Consider the following 5,981-nt stretch of genomic DNA (forward strand, 5'->3'; position numbering starts at 1 on the left):
TCGATTCGTCGAGCTCTCATTTTATACTTTCTTCTGCTTGTTTTATCTCGCTTTTCGGCCGATGTGGGATTTTCTTTTTTGAGAATTATTTGGGCCGTGGGCTTTAAATTGGTGGAAGGCCAGTATGGATTTGGAAAATATCAAATATGTGTTTTTTCTGAAATCGAATGAAAATTTGTTATATGTTGAAGAAATATATATATAGTCTAAAGAAATCCAGAAAAGTCAAGAAAAAATTATACAATGCAATAAATAATTATTCGGAGATTGAACACGAATTTTTTTTTTCATTATAAAATATATCATATCACTTAATCTGTTCTAAGCTAATAAATCTGTTTCCTTTTCTCCAAGTAATTGTAATTGATAAACAACTATAAATTTTACAAGCATATAGTATATGAGTGGGGCAAATTTGCACATGAACAACAAAGATATAATAAACATTGGGTCAAGAAGTGACAAGAGACATGAACTCTTGGTCTGATTCCAAAGCTTCCATAAACTCTGGAACAAGACACGCCTCTAGATCTATGCTTCCGTCTCCTTCTCTTCCCGGATAAGCCGATACTTTCCCGTCGAATTTAATCGCATAACCGCTCCGAACAGCCACAGCTTTTTCCATCCCGAACACGCCTCTAGATCTTTTCTTCTTTCTGTTATTCTCTCTTGCTTGGATTATGAAACCACGACCAAGACTTCTGCATTTGTAGCCTTTGATCACATCAACTTTAGACAAAAGTTTGTCTAATGATTTGTCATCACAATAATGGTGTTTCCCACCATTAACTTTTCCACCTAATGCATGATTGATTCTTTAACCAATACACTTAGGAGGAAACTGTTGGAACACAAGCGGATCACGTGACACTTGGAGTCTTCAGTAACACGGCACACTCGGATGCGCAATGTTCGACCGAAACTTCGACACACAAAACAAGAAATATTCAAGAGTAATTGATATGTTTCCATTTATCAAACTCCATATATTTCTTTACCATGTATACCAATGTATAGCCGTTTATTTTTTGTGTATATATGACTGCTGTATAATAATGTAATAATAATAAGAGAATGAGTTTTTCCTTTTTCCAGAAACCCTAATTGTTCTTTCTCTCATACTCGGTCCCGTTAAGGCACAAACCGAGGTTCTTTTGTTCGGTTCTCTATAACAAAATCTGAGAATTCTTCATGGTATCAGAGGTTCAAGATCCTTGATATCCCAGTTTATTCGTCTCTTTTCTGTTTCGCATAAACAACTTCGTTCTCTTTCACCGACAATGGACTCTCAAACAATAATCATTCTGATCACTTTGACGGGTAATCCGCATCTCAAACCCTCGCGTTACAAGGAAACTCCTCGTCGGGGTTCGGCACTGACGGCGGTCCATGATCCACCGCCAACAGAAAACGCCATCAGCCTTACTAATGACGAGATGAAGGGCCTTAAACAACTTCTCCAGTCCCTCAATAAGGAAACCGGTAACCTTTCTCAAAACTCTTCGATTATTATTGATTCGGACGCTACAACGCACATGTTTTGTGATCCCACATTGTTTGAAAATATTTATCCCAGTAATGGCGTTGTTTCGGTGGCTAATGGTAAGACAGTTCCAATCCGAGGCTATGGTAAGATTAGACTTTTTCATAAGGACATTACGGGTCTATTTATTCCTGATTTTCATGCAAATCTTCTTTCTATTCCAAAACTTATTGAAGAAACATCTTGTCGTGTTCTCTTTGATACTAATGGTGTTTCATTTCAGGATACTAGTTCGAAGCAAGTTTTTGGACACGGAAAGCGCCGCGGATCTCTTTATTTTCTAGATGATTTTAATTCAAGTTTTCTAGCTATTTCATCTAGTGTGTGGCATGCTCGATTAGGACATCCACATGCTAAAGTCTTTCGTTTATTAATTCCGAATGTTAAGACATTTGATTCTCACTGTGAGGCATGTACGTTGGAAAAATATTGTTGAACATTTTTTTCGGATTCTACTACTGTTTACAATAATGTGTTCGATTTGGTGCACTCAGACGTTTGGACCGCACCTTGCTACTCGCGCGATGATTATAAATATTTTGTAACCTTCATTGACGAGAAATCCAAGTACACTTGGATAACGCCTTTAAAACAAAAAAAGTGAGGTATTTTTTGCTATGAAACATTTTATTGCATATGTGGCTAATCAATTCAATGTGAAGGTTAAGTGCTTAAGAATGGATAATGGAGGAGAATACATGAGCTTCCGTTTTCGAGATTATCTTCTACAAGAAGGTATCATTCATCAACGTTCTTGCCTGAACACTCCTCAACAAAATGGTAGCCGAAAGAAAAAACCGACACTTGATGGAAGTCGCTCGGACGCTTTTATTTCATCGGAATGTACCAAAAAGGTGTTGGTGTGATGCGGTAAAAGTTGCATGCTACCTCATCAACCGTCTTCCTACACAAATACTTGGCGATAAATCACCATTCGAGGTAATCTTCAATCGCCGAGACACTCTTGATCATTTACTTTTATTTGGTAGCATTTGCTTTGCTCACATTGATGAAGGGCAAAGGACTAAGCTTGACCCGCGAAGTGTTCGGTGCGTATTCCTTGGTTACCCGGCAAACCAAAAGGGCTATATTTGTTATCACCCACCAAGTCGTCATATTTTCACATCCCGAGATGTTCGGTTTATTGAGGAACTTGGCTATTTTGATGAGAATAATTGGTCAGCATTGGAGTCCCTTGGAACGCAAGGAAATGACTCACATGAAGACTCCATCTCCAAATTACATGTGACTCTTCGCCACCTTGGAATACAAACATCATCTTACCACAATCAAGAGTTGACCAACACGTCAGATTTACATGCAGATGGTATTCCTATCCTTTCCTCTTCTTCTTTGGATTGTCTTGTTCCCTCTACCAATGCAGGTCCTACAACTTCGGCGGACATATCTCCTAGGACCGATGCTATCATTGAGGGTGAACTATCCTCTGAGACTGAAGCAGATCCTTCCTTCCAAAAACAAATGTCGAACACGGAAGAAACAAGTTCTCACAACTTGCATGATGCCTTGGAACACACGCAACCTGCTCAAATGGTCTCTTCTTCACGTCTGCATGCCGACCTGGAGACCATATCTGATCTTCCTCCACCTAATCCTACTGTTGACCTCCGCCGTAGCAATCGGGAACGTCGTCCCACTTGGAAATTAAAAGAACAAATGCATGGCTCAAATCACGTCATTGCCCACCCACTTCCCTTAATTCTTTTCCGGCTAATGAACGTACCTTTCTGAGTGTTATAGAACAGGCTGTAGAACCATCTACCTACACTCAGGCCAAGATAGAAGATGTTTGGCGACGAGCTATGGAAGAAGAGATCTTGGCTCTTGAAAAAAACGGGACGTGGGAGATCACGACCCTACCGCCGGGAAAGCAACCGGTTGGTTGTAAGTGAGTATATAAAATAAAATATCAAAGTAATGAATTGATTGATCGTCATAAGGCTCGTCTCGTTACGAAGGGATACACTCAAACATATGGAGAAGATTACACCGAGACATTTGCACCGGTTGCCAAACTCCCTACGGTACACGTTGTATTATCTTTGGCTGTGAATCTCAATTGGAAATTGTGGCAGATGGATGTCAAGAACGCCTTCCTACAAGGTGATCTTGACGAGGAGATTTTCATGAAACCACCCCCGGGTTACACTCGGACAAAACCGGGTGAAGTTTGTCGTCTTCGCAAGTCAATTTACGGTTTAAAACAATCTCCGCGAGCGTGGTATCAAAAACTATATCAAGCTTTGGTTGATCGAGGTTTTACATGAAGTGATTCTGATCACTCACTCTTCACGATCCATGGTAACTCGGGAATAATTGTCATTTTAGTTTATGTTGATGACATTATCCTTTCAGGTAGTGACGTCGCAGGAATTCACGCTACAAAAGAATATTTACACCATGTATTTGACATTAAAGATCTCGGATTACTACGTTATTTTTTGGGCATTGAAGTTACTCGTCATAATAATGGTTTATTTTTGTCCCAAAGAAAATATATTCTTGATTTATTGCGAGATACAGGAAAACTCAGAGCTAAACCAGTCCGCACACCGATCGAAGAACATTTCAAAGATCAATGACAAGGAGAACCATACAACGATGCCGAGCAATATCGCCGTATAGTAGGTAAGCTTATTTATCTTACCATTATGCGTCCTGATATAAGTTTTGCCGTGCATCAGGTTAGTCAATGGATGCACGCCCCACGTATGGATCATTGGCACATGGTGGATCGCATTTTGAAATATCTTAAGGGGACACCAAACAAAGGTCTGCCGATGGACAACAATCGGCACACTCGGATCGTAGCATACTGCGACGCGGATTGGACCGGTGATCGAACGGATCGCAAATCCACGACGGGATTATGTACATTCATTGGCGGAAACCTAGTCACTTGGAGGAGCAAGAAGCAAACCGTGGTGGCTCGATCTAGTGCTGAAGCCGAGTACCGCGCCATGGCAAATACAACTAGCGAAGTTGTGTGGTTTAGACAACTTCTTCGCGATCTCAGGATTAACACGATGCACCCCACCCCTTTGCATTGTGACAATCAAGCGGCTTTACACATCGCTGCAAACTCAGTCTTCCACGAAGCACCAAACACATCGAAGTTGATTGTCATTTCGTTCGCGAGAAGATTACACTCGGAGTCATCTCGCCTATGTACACAAGGAGCCAACATCAACTTGCCGATGTCTTGACCAAAGCAACGAGTTCATACATTCTCAATCATTGTCTCTCCAAGATTGGTCTCGTTGAATTTGACCAGCCAATCTTGAGGGAGAATGTTGGAACACAAGCGGATCACGTGACACTTGGAGTCTTCAGTAACACGGCACACTCGGATGCGCAATGTTCGACCGAAACTTCGACACACGAAACAGGAAATATTCAAGAGTAATTGATATGTTTCCATTTATCAAACTCCATATATTTCTTTACCATGTATACCAATGTATAGCCGTTTATTTTTTGTGTATATATGACTGCTGTATAATAATGTAATAATAATAAGAGAATGAGTTTTTCCTTTTTCCAGAAACCCTAATTGTTCTTTCTCTCATACTCGGTCCCGTTAAGGCACAAATCGAGGTTCTTTTGTTCTGTTCTCTATAACAAAATCTCAGAATTCTTCAGAAACCCCACAACCACTTGATGCACCTTCAATGTGGCCCACCCGAGGTCATTCCCCAATAGATCACCGGCTTTTGTTGTGGCCGATACCGGTAAAACGCAGTTTCCAAAGTAATTTGGGGGCAAGGGTTCACTACAAAAAAAACATGCCATTAGCAACGAAATGCATTTCGTTGCAAAGTTAGCAACGAAATTGCAACGTTGCAAAATCGTTGAAAAAATCATTGCAAAATTTTTTATTGCAATTAGCAACGCTTTGCAACGCAATAATTTCGTTGCTAATTTGCAACGCAATATTTGCGTTGCAAAGCGTTGCAAAATCGTTGCAAAATCATTGCAAAATTTTTTATTGCAATTATCAACGCTTTGCAACGCAATAATTTCGTTGCTAATTTGCAACGCAATATTTGCGTTGCAAAGCATTGCAAAATCGTTTCAAAATTATTTCTTTAAAATCAACAACGATTAGCAACGAATTTCCTTTTTGCAACGCTTTGCAACGAAATAATTTCGTTGCAAAAATTATTATTTAATAATTAATATGATTTGACCGTCAAAAAGTAAATATATAAATTTGCAACACAATTTCGTTGCTATTTGGTTTTGCAACGCAATTTCGTTGCAAATTTGCAACGAAAATTGCGTTGCAAATCCAATTAGCAACGAAATTGCGTTACAAATTTAAAATAAACCATAATTAATCGCAGCCACAAATTTTATTTTAAATTTGTAACGCAATTTCGTTGCTAATTGGATTTGCAACGCAATTTCGTTGCAA

At 39.6% G+C, this 5,981-nt stretch overlaps 1 pseudogene; it reads right to left on the bottom strand.

The window, feature by feature from the left end:
• Positions 1-347: 347 nt before the first annotated feature.
• LOC104820678 overlaps positions 348-5,981 on the bottom strand; it is a 6,892-nt pseudogene continuing 1,258 nt past the window's right edge.

The sequence above is a fragment of the Tarenaya hassleriana genome, unplaced genomic scaffold, assembly GCF_000463585.1.
Source record: "Tarenaya hassleriana unplaced genomic scaffold, ASM46358v1 Cleome31, whole genome shotgun sequence".
NCBI lineage: Eukaryota > Viridiplantae > Streptophyta > Magnoliopsida > Brassicales > Cleomaceae > Tarenaya > Tarenaya hassleriana.